This window comes from Bombina bombina, chromosome 1, assembly GCF_027579735.1.
Source record: "Bombina bombina isolate aBomBom1 chromosome 1, aBomBom1.pri, whole genome shotgun sequence".
Taxonomy (NCBI): domain Eukaryota; kingdom Metazoa; phylum Chordata; class Amphibia; order Anura; family Bombinatoridae; genus Bombina; species Bombina bombina.
The window spans coordinates 1,519,750,041-1,519,770,733 of record NC_069499.1 but is presented as its reverse complement, the minus strand read 5'-3'; the positions used below and the strand labels follow the sequence as shown (position 1 = coordinate 1,519,770,733).

The window sequence follows — 20,693 nt, the reverse complement described above, 5'->3', positions numbered from 1 at the left end:
TTTGCCTTAGATTATAGCTACATTTTACAGGGGGAGCTTTCTTTATTAGAGTTTCTTCTTATAAAGAAACCCATTAAAGGGGACAGTAAACCATCTTTATATAAAATGTTTAGTTATGCATAATAAAAAAACTTTGCAATATACTTTTACTATTTTTCTCCTTTTTATATAACTTAGTTCTGAAATTGTGTATTTTCTAATTCTCAGAACTGGAAATGCACCTGCTGACTTTTCAAGGCTAATACTGCTATATATATCGTTACCTAATTGGTTTTAGCAGATACTAACTGAAAACAATGCATTTTATACTAACATTATAGCCAGGGCTAGGCCGGATTGGCTCCTCCAAATGAGGCGAATGGGGGGCGGAGTCTGGCTATTAAAATACAATCACAGTAAAAACTATGCTATATTTAAAAAAAAAAAAAAAAAGTAGACTTGTCTGATATGTTATTCTATATCAACACAACATAATGTCTTGTAATTACAAACTGTTTGTTGTCCCTTTAAAATGACAGATCTCCATGTTGTCACAGTTAAACAAATGTTAAACTCAAAATTGAATTTCCCACGTAAAGTTGCATTGTGATTCTATTGTTTATTATTAACACTTTTTTTTCAATAATGTAACTCCTGGATTATAAACCTTTACACTAATTCATGCTACACAGTGATTTAAGTGCAGGAGCTCTTTCCCATCGGTATTTAAAGGGACATCAAACCTCCTGAGATTTTTACTTAAATGTTTACTTATGTGTAACAAAACAACTTTGCAATATACTATCATTTTTTATTTTGCCCTCTTTTCATGTAATTGAGGCCTGAAAATTGAGCAATTTCAAATTCCCAGATCTTAAACTGCACCCTGCTGACTTCTCAAAGCTAACCCTGCTATATATCTGTCACTGATTGGCTTAACTGATAACAGCAGCAAAACAATGCACTCTATACTAACGTTATAGCTGGGGTAAGCCTTATTGTCTGAGGACTAAAGCCCAGATTGGCTCAGGCAAATAGTGGGTGAAAATTGGCTATTGAAAAATAATTGTCATAAAAAGGATGTTGATTTGTTTTAAAAACATTAAGACTTGGCTGATATGTTATTCTATAGCATCAAGGCATCTACTGTCCCTTGAAGGAGATACGATGATGTATTCAAGAAGCCTTTGAAGGACTTTTCTCCAACATAGGTGTGTCCGGTCCACGGCGTCATCCTTACTTGTGGGATATTCTCTTCCCCAACAGGAAATGGCAAAGAGCCCAGCAAAGCTGGTCACATGATCCCTCCTAGGCTCCGCCTACCCCAGTCATTCTCTTTGCCGTTGTACAGGCAACATCTCCACGGAGATGGCTTAGAGTTTTTTAGTGTTTAACTGTAGTTTTTCTTATTCAATCAAGAGTTTGTTATTTTAAAATAGTGCTGGTATGTACTATTTACTCAGAAACAGAAAAGAGATGAAGATTTCTGTTTGTATGAGGAAAATGATTTTAGCAACCGTCACTAAAATCCATGGCTGTTCCACACAGGACTGTTGAGAGCAATTAACTTCAGTTGGGGGAACAGTGAGCAGTCTCTTGCTGCTTGAGGTATGACACATTCTAACAAGACGATGTAATGCTGGAAGCTGTCATTTTCTCTATGGGATCCGGTAAGCCATGTTTATTAAGATCGTAAATAAGGGCTTCACAAGGGCTTATTAAGACTGTAGACTTTTTCTGGGCTAAATCGATTCATTATTAACACATATTTAGCCTTGAGGAATCATTTAATCTGGGTATTTTGATAAGTTTATATCGGCAGGCACTTTTTTAGACACCTTTCTCTTTAGGGGCTTTCACAAATCATAGGCAGAGCCTCATTTTCGCGCCGGTGTTGCGCACTTGTTTTTGAGAGGCATGACATGCAGTCGCATGTGAGAGGAGCTCTGATACTTTGAAAAGACTTTCTGAAGGCGTCATTTGGTATCGTATTCCCCTTTGGGCTTGGTTGGGTCTCAGCAAAGCAGATACCAGGGACTGTAAAGGGGTTAAAGTCAAAAACGGCTCCGGTTCCGTTATTTTAAGGGTTAAAGCTTCCAAATTTGGTGTGCAATACTTTTAAGGCTTTAAGACACTGTGGTGAAAATTTGGTGAATTTTGAACAATTCCTTCATATTTTTTCGCAATTGCAGTAATAAAGTGTGTTCAGTTTAAAATTTAAAGTGACAGTAACGGTTTTATTTTAAAACGTTTTTTGTACTTTGTTATCAAGTTTATGCCTGTTTAACATGTCTGAACTACCAGATAGACTGTGTTCTGAATGTGGGGAAGCCAGAATTCCTATTCATTTAAATAAATGTGATTTATGTGACAATGACAATGATGCCCAAGATGATTCCTCAAGTGAGGGGAGTAAGCATGGTACTGCATCATTCCCTCCTTCGTCTACACGAGTCTTGCCCACTCAGGAGGCCCCTAGTACATCTAGCGCGCCAATACTCCTTACTATGCAACAATTAACGGCTGTAATGGATAATTCTGTCAAAAACATTTTAGCCAAAATGAACACTTATCAGCGTAAGCGCGACTGCTCTGTTTTAGATACTGAAGAGCATGACGACGCTGATAATAATGGTTCTGAAGGGCCCCTAAACCAGTCTGATGGGGCCAGGGAGGTTTTGTCTGAGGGAGAAATTACTGATTCAGGGAACATTTCTCAACAAGCTGAACCTGATGTGATTACATTTAAATTTAAGTTGGAACATCTCCGCATTCTGCTTAAGGAGGTATTATCCACTCTGGATGATTGTGACAAGTTGGTCATCCCAGAGAAACTATGTAAAATGGACAAGTTCCTAGAGGTCCCGGGGCTCCCAGAAGCTTTTCCTATACCCAAGCGGGTGGCGGACATTGTTAATAAAGAATGGGAAAGGCCCGGTATTCCTTTCGTCCCTCCCCCCATATTTAAAAAATTGTTTCCTATGGTCGACCCCAGAAAGGACTTATGGCAGACAGTCCCCAAGGTCGAGGGAGCGGTTTCCACTTTAAACAAACGCACCACTATACCCATAGAGGATAGTTGTGCTTTCAAAGATCCTATGGATAAAAAATTAGAAGGTTTGCTTAAAAAGATGTTTGTTCAGCAGGGTTACCTTCTACAACCAATTTCATGCATCGTCCCTGTCGCTACAGCCGCGTGTTTCTGGTTCGATGAGCTGATAAAGGCGGTCGATAGTGATTCTCCTCCTTATGAGGAGATTATGGACAGAATCAATGCTCTCAAATTGGCTAATTCTTTCACCCTAGACGCCACTTTGCAATTGGCTAGGTTAGCGGCTAAGAATTCTGGGTTTGCTATTGTGGCGCGCAGAGCGCTTTGGTTGAAATCTTGGTCAGCTGATGCGTCTTCCAAGAACAAGCTACTTAACATTCCTTTCAAGGGGAAAACGCTGTTTGGCCCTGACTTGAAAGAGATTATCTCTGATATCACTGGGGGTAAGGGCCACGCCCTTCCTCAGGATCGGCCTTTCAAGGCAAAAAATAAACCTAATTTTCGTCCCTTTCGTAGAAACGGACCAGCCCAAAGTGCTACGTCCTCTAAGCAAGAGGGTAATACTTCTCAAGCCAAGCCAGCTTGGAGACCAATGCAAGGCTGGAACAAGGGAAAGCAGGCCAAGAAACCTGTCACTGCTACCAAGACAGCATGAAATGTTGGCCCCCGATCCGGGACCGGATCTGGTGGGGGGCAGACTCTCTCTCTTCGCTCAGGCTTGGGCAAGAGATGTTCTGGATCCTTGGGCGCTAGAAATAGTTTCCCAAGGTTATCTTCTGGAATTCAAAGGGCTTCCCCCAAGGGGGAGGTTCCACAGGTCTCAGTTGTCTTCAGACCACATAAAGAGACAGGCATTCTTACATTGTGTAGAAGACCTGTTAAAAATGGGAGTGATTCATCCTGTTCCATTAGGAGAACAAGGGATGGGGTTCTACTCCAATCTGTTCATAGTTCCCAAAAAAGAGGGAACGTTCAGACCAATCTTAGATCTCAAGATCTTAAACAAGTTTCTCTAGGTTCCATCGTTCAAGATGGAAACCATTCGAACTATTCTTCCTTCCATCCAGGAAGGTCAATTCATGACCACGGTGGATTTAAAGGATGCGTATCTACATATTCCTATCCACAAGGAACATCATCGGTTCCTAAGGTTCGCATTCCTGGACAAGCATTACCAGTTCGTGGCGCTTCCTTTCGGATTAGCCACCGCTCCAAGGATTTTCACAAAGGTACTAGGGTCCCTTCTAGCTGTGCTAAGACCAAGGGGCATTGCTGTAGTACCTTACTTGGACGACATTCTGATTCAAGCGTCGTCCCTTCCTCAAGCAAAGGCTCACACAGACATTGTCCTGGCCTTTCTCAGATCTCACGGATGGAAAGTGAACGTGGAAAAGAGTTCTCTATCTCCGTCAACAAGGGTTCCCTTCTTGGGAACAATAATAGACTCCTTAGAAATGAGGATTTTTCTGACAGAGGCCAGAAAAACAAAACTTCTAGACTCTTGTCGGATACTTCATTCCGTTCCTCTTCCTTCCATAGCGCAGTGCATGGAAGTGATAGGTTTGATGGTAGCGGCAATGGACATAGTTCCTTTTGCGCGCATTCATCTAAGACCATTACAACTGTGCATGCTCAGTCAGTGGAATGGGGACTATACAGACTTGTCTCCGAAGATACAAGTAAATCAGAGGACCAGAGACTCACTCCGTTGGTGGCTGTCCCTGGACAACCTGTCACAAGGGATGACATTCCGCAGACCGGAGTGGGTCATTGTCACGACCGACGCCAGTCTGATGGGCTGGGGCGCGGTCTGGGGATCCCTGAAAGCTCAGGGTCTTTGGTCTCGGGAAGAATCTCTTCTACCGATAAATATTCTGGAACTGAGAGCGATATTCAATGCTCTCAAGGCTTGGCCTCAGCTAGCGAGGGCCAAGTTCATACGGTTTCAATCAGACAACATGACAACTGTTGCGTACATCAACCATCAGGGGGGAACAAGGAGTTCCCTAGCGATGGAAGAAGTGACCAAAATCATTATATGGGCGGAGTCTCACTCCTGCCACCTGTCTGCTATCCACATCCCAGGAGTGGAAAATTGGGAAGCGGATTTTCTGAGTCGTCAGACATTGCATCCGGGGGAGTGGGAACTCCATCCGGAAATCTTTGCCCAAGTCACTCAGCTGTGGGGCATTCCAGACATGGATCTGATGGCCTCTCGTCAGAACTTCAAGGTTCCTTGCTACGGGTCCAGATCCAGGGATCCCAAGGCGGCTCTAGTGGATGCACTAGTAGCACCTTGGACCTTCAAACTAGCTTATGTGTTCCCGCCGTTTCCTCTCATCCCCAGGCTGGTAGCCAGGATCAATCAGGAGAGGGCGTCGGTGATCTTGATAGCTCCTGCGTGGCCACGCAGGACTTGGTATGCAGATCTGGTGAATATGTCATCGGCTCCACCTTGGAAGCTACCTTTGAGACGAGACCTTCTTGTTCAGGGTCCGTTCGAACATCCGAATCTGGTTTCACTCCAGCTGACTGCTTGGAGATTGAACGCTTGATCTTATCGAAGCGAGGGTTCTCAGATTCTGTTATCGATACTCTTGTTCAGGCCAGAAAGCCTGTAACTAGAAAGATTTACCACAAAATTTGGAAAAAATATATCTGTTGGTGTGAATCTAAAGGATTCCCTTGGGACAAGGTTAAGATTCCTAAGATTCTATCCTTCCTTCAAGAAGGATTGGAAAAAGGATTAGCTGCAAGTTCCCTGAAGGGACAGATTTCTGCCTTGTCTGTGTTACTTCACAAAAAGCTGGCAGCTGTGCCAGATGTTCAAGCCTTTGTTCAGGCTCTGGTTAGAATCAAGCCTGTTTACAAATCTTTGACTCCTCCTTGGAGTCTCAATTTAGTTCTTTCAGTTCTTCAGGGGGTTCCGTTTGAACCCTTACATTCCGTTGATATTAAGTTATTATCTTGGAAAGTTTTGTTTTTGGTTGCAATTTCTTCTGCTAGAAGAGTTTCAGAATTATCTGCTCTGCAGTGTTCTCCTCCTTATCTGGTGTTCCATGCAGATAAGGTGGTTTTACGTACTAAACCTGGTTTTCTTCCAAAAGTTGTTTCTAACAAAAACATTAACCAGGAGATTATCGTACCTTCTCTGTGTCCGAAACCAGTTTCAAAGAAGGAACGTTTGTTGCACAATTTGGATGTTGTTCGCGCTCTAAAATTCTATTTAGATGCTACAAAGGATTTTAGACAAACATCTTCCTTGTTTGTTGTTTATTCTGGTAAAAGGAGAGGTCAAAAAGCAACTTCTACCTCTCTCTCTTTTTGGATTAAAAGCATCATCAGATTGGCTTACGAGACTGCCGGACGGCAGCCTCCCGAAAGAATCACAGCTCATTCCACTAGGGCTGTGGCTTCCACATGGGCCTTCAAGAACGAGGCTTCTGTTGATCAGATATGTAGGGCAGCGACTTGGTCTTCACTGCACACTTTTACCAAATTTTACAAGTTTGATACTTTTGCTTCTTCTGAGGCTATTTTTGGGAGAAAGGTTTTGCAAGCCGTGGTGCCTTCCATTTAGGTGACCTGATTTGCTCACTCCCTTCATCCGTGTCCTAAAGCTTTGGTATTGGTTCCCACAAGTAAGGATGACGCCGTGGACCGGACACACCTATGTTGGAGAAAACAGAATTTATGTTTACCTGATAAATTACTTTCTCCAACGGTGTGTCCGGTCCACGGCCCGCCCTGGTTTTTTTAATCAGGTCTGATAATTTATTTTCTTTAACTACAGTCACCACGGTACCATATGGTTTCTCCTATGCAAATATTCCTCCTTAACGTCGGTCGAATGACTGGGGTAGGCGGAGCCTAGGAGGGATCATGTGACCAGCTTTGCTGGGCTCTTTGCCATTTCCTGTTGGGGAAGAGAATATCCCACAAGTAAGGATGACGCCGTGGACCGGACACACCGTTGGAGAAAGTAATTTATCAGGTAAACATAAATTCTGTTTTTGTAGAAATTAAAACAATTTAAATTCTATAAACAAAATGCTTTGTATGCCAGCCTACTACTGTGTGTGTTTGTGTCTATGTATAATATATTCACACATACAGACTCTTCTCCTCTGAGGAAGCATAAGAGAAACGTGACGGCGTCAGGGGACTTCCTGTTGTTAATTTTAATTTGTTCGCCACTTTGTTGCTAATTATAATTCAATATCAGTATTGTAGCTCCTTGAATTTACATTTACTCAAGCAGCCGTATTCCTGGCGCACAGCCAGGGTGGTAGTTAGATCTACTCATTTGAACTTATATGGCTAAGATTAATATAAAGAACCATGCAATGGCTATTTGAAACACAATCCTAGCATTTCAAGTTAATCCTTGCTACTCTGTGGTTTAGTCCTAATGTACTTCAGCTTAGGTTTTGGTGCTTTTTAACACTAACAGCTATTACTGTGGGCAGCACTCTCTTGACGAGTGCTGCATAATATGGGCTTATTTTTAAATCCCTATTTCTAGCACTGAAGCATCAACGCCTGCTCTTTTGAATTGTTTATAAATAATTTTGAGTACTAGTTTGTGCTCTAGCACTCTATTTATCATAGCAAATAATATACCCTCCTTGGGACAGTACAGTGAATAATACAAAATTCACCTTAGGAATTAGTATTGGTATCACACCCATAGTTCTTTAAGATAAGATATTTTTTTCTAATACTGATCCCCATTTGTGGCATTTAAACTAAAACGCTATCTTACAATGATAGAGGCTATGTACTCCATAAATATTGCAGCAAACAATTTACACTAACCATAGTGGATTAAGCAAATACTATTATTGTTCAACCTAGATTACATTTTAATCTTTATCTAAGTATCTTTTCTACACTGTGAAAAATAAGGTGGCAATTTGCAATCACAGCATACCACAATACATTGAATCCCAAACATCCATATTGTACAGCATTTGATACTTTGTGAATGCTCCATTCTTTATAACATTACACTCAAGTGAATAATATTCATCGTGGCCGGACTTTTGGCCGACGGACACTTGGCCGACGGACATTTGGCCGAAACACAAGTGGCTGTCACATAACAGTCCGGCCACGAGATAGATAGATTTGATAGATAGATAGATAGATAGATAGATAGATAGATAGATAGATAGATAGATAGATAGATAGATAGATAGATAGATAGATAGATACATAGATTAGATAGATAGATCAATAGATGCAATAGATATATTTGATAGATACGATAGATAGATAGATAGATAGATTTGATAGATAAATAGATAGATTTGATAGATAGATAGATAGTTTCCCAGACAGAGAATTACAAAACGTGCGGCCTAGGACCCATGGTAAGGTTCCCAGAGGCAGTTGCGGCGCCCGAGGCTGTGATTAGAACAGAGCACTCTGGAACGTATCTGCCCTCGGCCGAAATCGGAACATTCTTTAGCTTTCTGTCTGTCGGCCAAATGTCTGTCGGCCAAATGTCCGTCTGCCAAATGTCCTGCCAAATGTCTTTCTGCATTTTGTCAGAGCACCAATATTCATATGGGTTTCATTTACCTTACCAGCCTCAGCTCATACTGGGTATAGTCTCTATAAATATTCTCATACTAATTTTACTTATGCAACAAGGGGAGTAGTGTTTTTAACACCCTGTAGGGCAGCACACTCTATTTCCTTTTGCTGTCCATTTTCTTTTATAAGCATTATTAATAAAAGTTATATTTTATTGTTTTCATATACTAACCCTCCCACCTCACTCATACCTTAGTTTTTACTTTGCCTCCGTTGGAGGTCGTTGAAGCATGATGATGTGCTTGATTTCTTCAGTGAACGGCGCTTCAGAGCATTTTGAAGCCCAGATCCCCTCAGAATACAGTGTTTGTCAGAGGGATGTGATTGGAGTACTAACCTATGATACAATGTTTTCTCCTCATTGGAAATCCTTCATAGGCTCTCTGTAAATTTGGTTGCATGGACTCGTCTTCTGCCTCCCTTTAAAGATCAACGTTATACTCCTATTCCATTACCTCTGCTAATATGTTTCAGTACTGGTTTGGCTGTCTGCTACTAAGTGGACAAGTGCCTATGGGTAAGTATGTTTTGTATTTTTTAATAGAAACAACATGTTTATGGGCACTTTTAAGATGTTTAAAGGTTTTATCTATGTATATATATATGACTGTATGACCCTCTTGCAATTTTTTGTTGCACAAAAAAAATGTGCGTGTCAAAACCAACACCTAAAATGCCCGTCGGGGTTGCCCGCATATTACATGCAATAACTGTGTGTCAACATTGACGCATAATGTAATCCGACACTTATAATACTTGTCAAACTAGAGCGCCATAGTATACGCACTTAGAATTGATTTGAAAGTCTTAGTCACTTTAGGGATTGAAGAAGCTAAACCTTCTGATGATAAACTCTGTAATCGTTTAAATTCAGTTTATAACACTGTTGTAAATCTCCCTGAGATTTTTCCTATACCTGATGCTGTCTCTGATATGATTGCTAAGGAATGGTCTCTAAGCCAGGTGTCTCTTTTAATCCCTCTTCAAGGTTTAAAAAACTATGGCCTAGATTTGGAGTTCGGCGGTAAAAGGGCTGTTAACGCTCCGCGGGCTTTTTTCTGGCCGCACCATAAATTTAACTCTGGTATCGAGAGTTAAAACAAATGCTGCGTTAGGCTCCAAAAAAGGAGCGTAGAGCATTTTTACCGCAAATGCAACTCTCGATACCAGAGTTGCTTACGGACGCGGCCGGCCTCAAAAACGTGCTCGTGCACGATTCTCCCATAGGAAACAATGGGACTGTTTGAGCTGAAAAAAAACCTAACACCTGCAAAAAAGCAGCGTTCAGCTCCTAACGCAGCCCCATTGTTTCCTATGGGGAAACACTTCCTACGTCTGCACCTAACACTCTAACATGTACCCCGAGTCTAAACACCCCTAACCTTACACTTATTAACCCCTAATCTGCCGCCCCCGCTATCGCTGACCCCTGCATTACACTTTTAACCCCTAATCTGCCGCTCCGTAAAACGCCGCCACCTACGTTATCCCTATGTACCCCTAATCTGCTGCCCTAACATCGCCGACCCCTATGTTATATTTATTAACCCCTAATCTGCCCCCCACAACGTCGCCGACACCTACCTACACTTATTAACCCCTAATCTGCCGAGCGGACCTGAGCGCTACTATAATAAAGTTATTAACCCCTAATCTGCCTCACTAACCCTATCATAAATAGTATTAACCCCTAATCTGCCCTCCCTAACATCGCCGACACCTACCTTCAATTATTAACCCCTAAACTTCCGATCGGAGCTCACCGCTATTCTAATAAATGGATTAACCCCTAAAGCTAAGTCTAACCCTAACACTAACACCCCCCTAAGTTAAATATAATTTTTATCTAACGAAATAAATTAACTCTTATTAAATAACTTATTCCTATTTAAAGCTAAATACTTACCTGTAAAATAAATCCTAATATAGCTACAATATAAATTATAATTATATTATAGCTATTTTAGGATTAATATTTATTTTACAGGCAACTTTGTAATTATTTTAACCAGGTACAATAGCTATTAAATAGTTAAGAACTATTTAATAGTTACCTAGTTAAAATAATAACAAATTTACCTGTAAAATAAATCCTAACCTAAGTTATAATTAAACCTAACACTACACTATCAATAAAATAATTAAATAAACTACCTACAATTACCTACAATTAACCTAACGCTACACTATCAATAAATTAATTAAACACAATTCCTACAAATAAATACAATTAAATAAACTAGCTAAAGTACAAAAAATAAAAAAGAACTAAGTTACAGAAAATAAAAAAATATTTACAAACATAAGAAAAATATTACAACAATTTTAAACTAATTACACCTACTCTAAGCCCCCAAAATAAAAAATTCCCTACCCTATTCTAAATTAAAAAAGTTACAAGCTCTTTTACCTTACCAGCCCTGAACAGGGCCCTTTGCGGGGCATGCCCCAAGAATTTCAGCTCTTTTGCCTGTAAAAAAAAACATACAATACCCCCCCCCAACATTACAACCCACCACCCACATACCCCTAATCTAACCCAAACCCCCCTTAAATAAACCTAACACTAATCCCCTGAAGATCTTCCTACCTTGTCTTCACCATCCAGGTATCACCGATCCGTCCTGGCTCCAAGATCTTCATCCAACCCAAGCGGGGGTTGGCGATCCATAATCCGGTGCTCCAAAGTCTTCCTCCTATCCGGCAAGAAGAGGACATCCGGACCGGCAAACATCTTCTCCAAGCGGCATCTTCGATCTTCTTCCATCCGGTGCGGAGCGGGTCCATCTTGAAGCAGGCGACGCGGATCCATCCTCTTCTTCCGATGTCTCCCGACTAATGACGGTTCCTTTAAGGGACGTCATCCAAGATGGCGTCCCTCGAATTCCGATTGGCTGATAGGATTCTATCAGCCAATCGGAATTAAGGTAGGAATTTTCTGATTGGCTGATGGAATCAGCCAATCAGAATCAAGTTCAATCCGATTGGCTGATCCAATCAGCCAATCAGATTGAGCTCGCATTCTATTGGCTGTTCCGATCAGCCAATAGAATGCGAGCTCAATCTGATTGGCTGATGGGATCGGCCAATCGGATTGAACTTGATTCTGATTGGCTGATTCCATCAGCCAATCAGAAAATTCCTACCTTAATTCCGATTGGCTGATAGAATCCTATCAGCCAATCGGAATTCGAGGGACGCAATCTTGGATGACGTCCCTTAAAGGAACCGTCATTAGTCGGGAGACATCGGAAGAAGAGGATGGATCCGCGTCGCCTGCTTCAAGATGGACCCGCTCCGCACCGGATGGAAGAAGATCGAAGATGCCGCTTGGAGAAGATGTTTGCCGGTCCGGATGTCCTCTTCTTGCCGGATAGGAGGAAGACTTTGGAGCACCGGATTATGGATCGCCAACCCCCGCTTGGGTTGGATGAAGATCTTGGAGCCAGGACGGATCAGTGATACCTGGTATGGTGAAGACAAGGTAGGAAGATCTTCAGGGGATTAGTGTTAGGTTTATTTAAGGGGGGTTTGGGTTAGATTAGGGGTATGTGGGTGGTGGGTTGTAATGTTGGGGCGGGGGTATTGTATGTTTTTTTTTACAGGCAAAAGAGCTGAAATTCTTGGGGCATGCCCCGCAAAGGGCCCTGTTCAGGGCTGGTAAGGTAAAAGAGCTTGTAACTTTTTTAATTTAGAATAGGGTAGGGAATTTTTTATTTTGGGGGGCTTTGTTATTTTATTAGGGGGCTTAGAGTAGGTGTAATTAGTTTAAAATTGTTGTAATATTTTTCTTATGTTTGTAAATATTTTTTTATTTTCTGTAACTTAGTTCTTTTTTATTTTTTGTACTTTAGCTAGTTTATTTAATTGTATTTATTTGTAGGAATTGTGTTTAATTAATTTATTGATAGTGTAGTGTTAGGTTAATTGTAGGTAATTGTAGGTAGTTTATTTAATTATTTTATTGATAGTGTAGTGTTAGGTTTAATTGTAACTTAGGTTAGGATTTATTTTACAGGTAAATTTGTTATTATTTTAACTAGGTAACTATTAAATAGTTCTTAACTATTTAATAGCTATTGTACCTGGTTAAAATAATTACAAAGTTGCCTGTAAAATAAATATTAATCCTAAAATAGCTATAATATAATTATAATTTATATTGTAGCTATATTAGGATTTATTTTACAGGTAAGTATTTAGCTTTAAATAGGAATAAGTTATTTAATAAGAGTTAATTTATTTCGTTAGATAAAAATTATATTTAACTTAGGGGGGTGTTAGTGTTAGGGTTAGACTTAGCTTTAGGGGTTAATCCATTTATTAGAATAGCGGTGAGCTCCGGTCGTCAGATTAGGGGTTAATAATTGAAGTTAGGTGTCGGCGATGTTAGGGAGGGCAGATTAGGGGTTAATACTATTTATGATAGGGTTAGTGAGGCGGATTAGGGGTTAATAACTTTATTATAGTAGCGCTCAGGTCCGCTCGGCAGATTAGGGGTTAATAAGTGTAGGTAGGTGTCGGCGACGTTGAGGGGGGCAGATTAGGGGTTAATAAATATAATATAGGGGTCGGCGGTGTTAGGGCAGCAGATTAGGGGTACATAAGGATAACGTAGGTGGCGGCGCTTTGCGGTCGGAAGATTAGGGGTTAATTATTGTAAGTAGCTGGCGGCGACGTTGTGGGGGGCAGGTTAGGGGTGAATAAATATAATACAGGGGTCGGCGGGGTTAGGGGCAGCAGATTAGGGGTACATAAGTATAACGTAGGTGGCTTTCGGCAGATTAGGGGTTAAAAATTTTAATCGAGTGGCGGCGATGTGGGGGGAGCTCGGTTTAGGGGTACATAGGTAGTTTATGGGTGTTAGTGTACTTTAGGGTACAGTAGTTAAGAGCTTTATAAACCGGCGTTAGCCAGAAAGCTCTTAACTCCTGCTATTTTCAGGCGGCTGGAGTTTTGTCGTTAGAGCTCTAACGCTCACTTCAGAAACGACTCTAAATACCAGCGTTAGAAAGATCCCATTGAAAATATAGGCTACGCAAATGGCGTAGGGGGATCTGCGGTATGGAAAAGTCGCGGCTGTAAAGTGAGCGTTAGACCCTTTAATCACTGACTCCAAATACCAGTGGGCGGCCAAAACCAGCGTTAGGAGCCTCTAACGCTGGTTTTGACGGCTACCGCCGAACTCCAAATCTAGGCCTAAATCTTTTTTACCTGCTGCTAACTTAGAGTTATGGGAAATGGTTCCCAAATTTGATGGGGCCATTTACACTCGAGCTAAACATTCTACTATTCCTCTAGAAGACAATATTTCTTTTAAAGACCGTTTAGATAGAAAATTTCAATCTTATTTAAGAAGGACATTTCTACATACTGGCTATATACTTAGACCATCTATATCTATTGCTGACGTGGCTGCTGCTTCTACTTACTGGTTAACCAGTCTTGCACAGCAGTTGTTCCGCTGACCCTGAATATTCTTATGATTTGAATTTACTTCAAAATGCAAACAATTTTATTTGCGATGCAGTAGTTGATATTATGAAAATTAACATAAAAAGCATGTATCTAGCTCTACTTACCATGAGAGTCCTATGGCTTAAATCCTGGAATGCTGACATGGTGTCTAAAACTAGATTACTTTATGTTTCTTTCCAAGGAAAGAAATTGTTTGGGTCTCAACTGGATTCTATTATTTCTACTATTACTGGAGGGAAAAGAGCTTTTCCTCCTCGAGACAAAAAGTCAAAAGGGAAATTCAAAGCTCCCAATCGTTTTCGTTCCTTTTATCAGAATAGAGAACAGAAAACTGACTCTGGAGACCTACTTCAAGTTGGAACAAATTCAAACAGAATAAGAAATCTAATCCAACCTCTAAGACTGCATGAAGGTACGGCCCCCAACCCAGTGTTACTGGTAAGGGACAGATTAAACCTCTTTCAGAAAGCTTGGTTACAATATGTCGAAAATCACTGTATTCAAAACATTGATCGGGATATCAAATTGGATTCAAAATGAGATCTCCCACGGGATGGTTCTTTCTCGCCCATATTCCAAAACATCCAATAAAACCTCATTCTTATCCTCAATCTATCTCAGATCTGGCATCTGGAAATAATTGTTCCAGTTCCTTTGCAGGTACAGGGGATGATATTTTATTCAAATCTCTTCATTGTACTATGTTCAACAAGGTTACTTTATGTGTACAATAGATTTAAAGGATGCTTACCTTCACATCCCAAATCACCCAGAGCATTACAAGTTTCTGAAGAGGGAGGGGTTTAATAGACTTTTGAGGTTTGGGAAACTTTGTCTTCTCATGGTAGGAATGTATATCCCATACGTAGCAGCTCGTGGACTCTTGCTACCATGAAAGAAATTTTTATCAGGTAAGATATAAATTATGTTTTTCCAACACATCTGTAGTGGGCGTTCTGCCATTATTATTTATAGTTGTGTTATAGTTGCACAAAAAAGTTTGTAAACCCTTTAGAATTACCTGGATTTCTGCATTGATTATTCATAAAATGTGGTCTGATCTTCATCCAAGCCTCAATTGTAGACAAACACAATTTGACTAAACTAATAACACACAAACTTAAACTCAACATGTTATTGAAGACTGAGTAATCATTTACAGTGTAGGCTTAACCCAAATGAGATGTTTTCGCATGACCTGAAGAAAGCTGTGCAATCAATACCACCCAGAAATATTGACCAACTTGAACAGAATGGTGCCAAATTCATCCTCAATGTTGTGCAAGTATTATAAGCAACTTCATGAAATGTTTGGTGGAGATTATTACTGCTAAACGTGGATCTACAAGTTAATAAATTCAAGAGTTCACTTACTTTTCTTTCATGTAATTGGCAAGAGTCCATGAGCTAGTGACGTATGGGATATGCAATCCTACCAGGAGGGGCAAAGTTTCCCAAACCTCAAAATGCCTATAAATACACCCCTCACCACACCCACAATTCAGTTTTACAAACTTTGCCTCCTATGGAGGTGGTGAAGTAAGTTTGTGCTAATATTTCTACGCTGATATGAGCTGCTCAGCTTTTTTGAAGCCTGTTTCCTCTCAGAGTACAGTGAATGTCAGAGGGATGTGAAGGGAGTATCACCTATTGAATGCAATGGTTTTCCTCACAAGGATCTATTTCATAGGTTCTCTGTTATCGGTCGTAGAGATTCATCTCCTACCTCCCTTTTCGACGATATACTCTCTTATTCCATTACCTCTACTGATAACTGTTTCAGTACTGGTTTGGCTATCTGCTATATGTGGATGGGTGTCTTCAGGTAAGTATGTTCTCATTACTTAAGACACTCTCAGCTATGGTTTGGCACTTTATGTATTTATATAAAGTTTTAAATATATGTTTTGTACTTATATTTACCATGATTCAGGTTTCAGTATATTTCCTTTTGCAGACTGTCAGTTTCATATCTGGGAAATGCATTTTTTAGAAATGTATTTCTTACCTCGGGTGTAGTCTTTTTTCAATTGACTGTCATTTTTCAAATTTGCGGGCAGAATTAGGCTCGCAAATTTACTGCGTCATTCTTGGCGTGCAATTTTTTGGCGCAAAGTTAAGTTTGTTGACGCAAATTCATCATTTCCGGCGTCGTGGTTGATGCCGGGTCCTTTCACAAGGTTGCGTCATCTGTGACGCGATTGTGTCGTTTCCGGACGTTTTTGGCTCCAAAAAATATTTTTTTGTTTGTCATACTTTGCGCCAAATATCTTCATTATTTTAGACTCCATTATTATTTGCCTTTTGCCTTTTTCTATGTCAGAGGGCTATTCTGTTTGTATTTTTTCCCATTCCTGAAACTGCCATATAAGGAAATTGATCATTTTGCTCTCAATCTGATCCTGTCTTAGAATTCACTGTTGGATCCCTGCTGCCTGATAACAGTTCTACCAAAGCTAAGTGCATTTGTTGTAAACTTGTGGAGATTATACCTCCAGCTGTGGTTTGTAATAGTCATGATAAACTTTTACATGCAGAAAATGTATCCATCAGTAGTAGTTCATTACCTGTTGCTGTTCCTTCAACATCAAATGCACAAGATATACCTGTAAATTTAAAATAATTTATTTCGGATTCTTTTCAGAAGGCTTTGTCTGCCATTCCGCCTTCTAATAAATGTAAAAGGTCTTTTAAAACTTCTCATAAGGTTGATGGAATTTCAAATGACCAGCAACATACTGAATTATCCATCTCTGATGAGGATCTATCTCAATCAGAAGATCCTGCCTCAGATATTGACACTGATAAATCCTCTTTTATTATCTCGGATACTTGTTTGGGGGGAATCTAGCTCCTGTCTAATTTCTGCGGTTCATACCCCAGGTATAGACAATTGGGAAGCGGATTACCTCAGTCGTCAGACTTTACATCCGGGAGAATGGTCTCTCCACCCAGATGTGTTTTCTCAAATTGTTCAGATGTGGGGGCTTCCAGAAATAGATCTAATGGCATCTCATCTGAACAAAACACTTCCCAGGTACCTGTCCAGGTCCAGGGATCCTCAGGCGGAAGCAGTGGATGCATTGACACTTCCTTGGTGTTATCAACCTGCTTATATTTTCCCGCCTCTAGTTCTTCTTTCAAGAGTAATCTCCAAGATCATGGAGCAATCGTTTGTGCTGCTGGTAGCTCAAGCATGGCCTCGCAGGTTTTGGTATGCAAATCTTGTTCGGATGTCCAGCTGCCAACCTTGGCCACTTCCACTAAGGCCAGTCCTTCTATCTCAAGGTCCGTTTTTCCATCAGGATCTCAAATCATTAAATTTGAATTCTTTGGAGAGATCCTTACATTCTTTGGATGTTGTAAGAGCTTTGAACTATTATGTTGAAGCTACTAAAGATTTCAGGAAGACTTCTAGTCTTCTACAAGATATGATGAGTCCACGGATTTCATCCTTACTTGTGGGATTTATCCTCCTGCTAACAGGAAGTGGCAAAGAGCACCACAGCAGAGCTGTATATATAGCTCCTCCCTTCCCTCCACCCCCAGTCATTCTCTTTGCCTGTGTTAGTAATAGGAAGAGGTAAAGTGAGTTGTTAGTTTTAGATTCTTCAATCAAGAAATTTTTTATTTTTAAAATGGTACCGGTGAATACTATTTTCCTCAGGGAGAAATTGTCAGTCTGGATTCCCAAGAGGAATGAAGAGATCTTTTTTCTGCCCTAAAGTTGATGATCTTAGCAGACGTTACTCAGATCCATTCTGGTTCCCACAGAGCTTCTGAAGGTAGTGCAAGAAAAATCTTCAGTGTGGAGAACAGTGTCATGCTACAAGCAGCATTGAGGTATGTTCAGTCTTTTATTTCTAAGGAAACTTGTTATATCAGAACTGGCTGATATTATTCCCTGTAAGGGAAGGGGTAAGCAGTAGACCTATATGGATTATGGTGTTACTGAAATTACTGTTTTATACATATTGATTACTACGGTTATGTAACTCAATAGGGGCCTGACACTGGGAGAGGCAGCTGTGACACTTTCTATATTTAATAAATATTTGGCATAATGATATGTGTGTGTGAAAGCATTAGGGGACCACAGGGCTTATTAAAACCGCTTCCCATGCGGTTATGGAGACAGTTAATGCGACACTTCAAGGTGGGCGGGGCCTATTTTGCACGCTCAGACGCGCAGTTTTCTCCTCACTAGAAGGCAGCAGGCACTAGCTCGGGGGGGGGGGGCCTAAAGTTGAATATCAGTCACCAGATCGTTATTGAATCAATCTTGAGTACCCTGGGGCAGGTAGGCGCCACAGCAGAGCTGTGGCAAGGTGCAGGGGCTGTTATCGTTTTTTAAAGTTTAGTTACAAATAAAAAGACTCTTTAAAAGGTGATTTTGCTTTTTTTCTCAAATTGTGCAATAATATTTGGCTAATTTGAACTGTTTAGTATAATTTTTAGTGCTAAAAAATCGTTTTTGGTGCAGTACAGAAAAATTGTTGCGCTTTTATTATTTAAAGGCGCAGTACATTTTTTTTCTGAAAATTCTTTGAATCAATAAATAAGGTTAAAAACTTCTGCTATTGCTAGTCTGTTTAACATGTCTGAACTTGAGGAAACTCCTTGTTCTATGTGTTTATAGGCCATTGTGGATCCCCCTCTTACTTTGTGTACCTCTTGTACTGAAAGGGCCTTACAATGTAAAAAGCATATTTTATGTAAAGAAAGTGTGCCTAAGGATGATTCTCAGTCTGAAGAGAATCAGGAGTTGGGGGTCAGGGAACTTTTGTCTGAAGGAGAACTTTCGGAATCGGGAAGTGTGTTACCTCAGACAGATTCGGACGTCATGTCCTTTAAATTTAAGCTGGGACACCTCCGCCTGCTACTTCGGGAGGTCTTAGCGACTCTGGATGACTGTGACCCTATTATGGTACCACCAGAGAAATTGTGTAAAATGGACAAATATCTGGAAGTTCCCACTTACACTGATGTTTTTCCGGTTCCCAAGAGAATTTCAGAGATTATCAAGGAGTGGGACAGACCTGGAATACCGTTCTCTCCTCCTCCTAATTTTAAGAAAATGTATCCCATATCAGACACCATTCTGGACTCTTGGCAGAATGTCCCTAAGGTGGAGTGAACTATATCTACCCTGTCTAAGCGTACAACTATTCCTATTGAGGACAGCTGTGCTTTCAAAGACCCTATGGATAAGAAATTAGAGGGTCTTCTAAAGAAATTATTTATTCATCAGGGTTTCCTTTTACAACCGACAGCCTGCATTGTTCCAGTTACCACTGCAGCAGCTTTCTGGTTTGATGCCTTAGAAGAGTCTCTTAAGATTGAGACCCCTTTAGAGGATATTTTAGATAGAATTAAAGGGACAGTCTAGGCCAAAATAAACTTTCGTGATTGAGATAGAGCATGTAATTTTAAACAATTTTTCAATTTACTTTTATCACCAATTTTGCTTTGTTCTCTTTGTATTCTTAGTTGAAAGCTTAACCTAGGAGGTTCATATGCTAATTTCTTAGACCTTGAAGCCCACCTCTTTTCAGATTGCATTTTAACAGTTTTTCACCACTAGAGGGTGTAAGTTCACGTATTTCATATAGATAACACTGTGACCGTGCACGTGAAGTTATCTTGGAGCAGGCACTAATTGGCTAGACTGCAAGTCTGTCAAAAGAACTGAAAAAAGGGGCAGTTTGCAGAGGCTTAGATACAAGGTAATCACAGAGGTAAAAAGTATATTATTATAACTGTGTTGGTTATGCAAAACTGGGGAATGGGTAATAAAGGGATTATCTATCTTTTAAAACAATAACAAATCTGGTGTAGACTGTCCCTTTAAGGCTCTCAAGCTAGCTAATTCTTTTATCACAGATGCCGCCTTTCAAATTGCTAAGTTGGCGGCTAAAAATGCAGGATTTGCCATTTTAGCGCGTAGAGCGTTATGGTTAAAATCGTTGTCTGTGTCATCTAAGTCAAAGCTCTTGGCTATTCCTTTCAAGGGTAAGACCCTATTCGGGCCTGAACTGAAGGAAATAATTTCTGACATTACTGGAGGTAATGGTCATCTTCTACCTCAGGATAAGTCTGTTAAGATGAGGGGTAAACAGAATAATTTTCGTTCCTTTCGGAACTTTAGAGTACCCTCTTCTTCCTCTTCCTCCACAAGACAGGAAGGGAATTTTGCTCAGGCCAAGTCCGTCTGGTGACCCAACCAGGCTTGGAACAAGGGTAAACAACCCAAGAAGCCAGCTGCTACTACCAAGGCAGCTTGAAGGGGCGGCCCCCGATCCGGGACCGGATCTAGTAGGGGGCAGACTTTCTCTCTATGCCCAGGCTTGGGCAAGAGATGTTCAGGACCCCTGGGCACTAGAAATCGTGACCCACGGGTATCAACTGGAATTCAAAAGTTTTCTCCCAAGAGGGAGATTTCTTCTTTCACGATTGTCTGTAGACCAGATAAAAAGAGAGGCGTTCTTACGTTGTGTAAAAGACCTCTCTACTATGGGAGTAATTCGTCCCGTTCCAAGACTAGAACAGGGACAGGGGTTTTACTCAAATCTTTTCGTGGTTC

General features: G+C 40.6%; 1 protein-coding gene across 1 annotated transcript in view; it reads left to right on the top strand.

The window, feature by feature from the left end:
• The window catches only part of STXBP4 (syntaxin binding protein 4), a 736,191-nt gene that overhangs the window by 388,690 nt on the left and 326,808 nt on the right, over positions 1–20,693 (top strand). The window lies entirely within an intron of this gene.